Source organism: Aplysia californica, unplaced genomic scaffold, assembly GCF_000002075.1.
Source record: "Aplysia californica isolate F4 #8 unplaced genomic scaffold, AplCal3.0 scaffold00175, whole genome shotgun sequence".
Classification (NCBI taxonomy): domain Eukaryota; kingdom Metazoa; phylum Mollusca; class Gastropoda; order Aplysiida; family Aplysiidae; genus Aplysia; species Aplysia californica.
The window spans coordinates 49,236-50,422 of record NW_004797445.1 but is presented as its reverse complement, the minus strand read 5'-3'; positions in this window follow the sequence as shown (position 1 = coordinate 50,422).

Below are 1,187 nucleotides of genomic sequence, written 5' to 3'. Positions count from 1 at the left end.
GGGGGTTTTTTTTTTTTTTTTTTTTTTTTTTTTTTTTTTTTTGACGTTACCGGGGTAACCTCCGCAAATGACAATTTGGTTGCAAAAAGTCTGCAGCACTAGATGCTTCGTGCATTTTCGCAAATATCGTCGGCATTCGAGTATCAAATCAAACATAAATTACATAGCCTTATAATAAAATACTCGAATGAAAATGTTGATATCGACAATTAAAAACCATCCACAAGGTCACAGTTTACCGTTATGCCTTTGTTGTTGCTGCTGTTCTGATTGTTGTTGTCGTCGTTGATGCTATCGATCCAGCAACTCGCGAGCCCTCGACGTCCTTGCAGGTTGTTAGAGTGTGCCACTCTATTTCTTTTCCCTCCCTCAATTATCTCGACTGTACCTTCCTGTTCACCTTCTCTATGATGTGACGATAATATGCTTCTCTCGGTTCAACAGAACTCTAGCACTACTTCTGTCTTGTAAGGCTATTCTTAAAGGTCTGGATACTGTGCTATGTTTCTGTTGAATTATTGTACCACAATGATCAAGTTTCACTACATCTAGTCGCTCGCAGAATCTTGGGATGCTCCATTCCGTGTAAATTCTGATTGAGCGTTGTATGCAAGGTCCCCTAGGAAGAGATGGCCGTCTAGTCTTTTCTTTGAGAAGACGATTGGTATTTCTATTTGAAATTGGGGCTGTCATTTGTTTTCTCCTGCGTGCATCGAAGATCCAAGTGTTCACCCAATCATGTACATGTTATGTGGTCTTAAGTCGTATGTGCCAATCTGTTTCGCAGTGTGGATGGCTGCGTTGTTGCGTAGTTGGGCTGGTCGGGATCCTTTCCAACCAGTCTTTCAGCTTACTAATTTCCCCTGGGTGCCATTTACGCCAAACGCTTTCAAAAGTTCGTTAGATGGGGATACTTAGGAAATAAATATTTTCTTTAAAATATTATTTTAAAAACGCGCCAGACGCAGATTCATTTCGACAGTCGATAGAACAACTCTAATGTATTCGGCCTTGCTTGTAAGCCTGCCCTAAATAACTGAGCCGCCATTGTTCACTACGTGTCAGAGTATCCAAAGATATTCGGCAGGTGGTGATACCTTTGAAGTATTGTCGTCCAGAGACTTCTTTGATACCTGCAATAGTAAATTTAAAGTCCCCCACTTGATCCAATGTACATATCTGTGGGG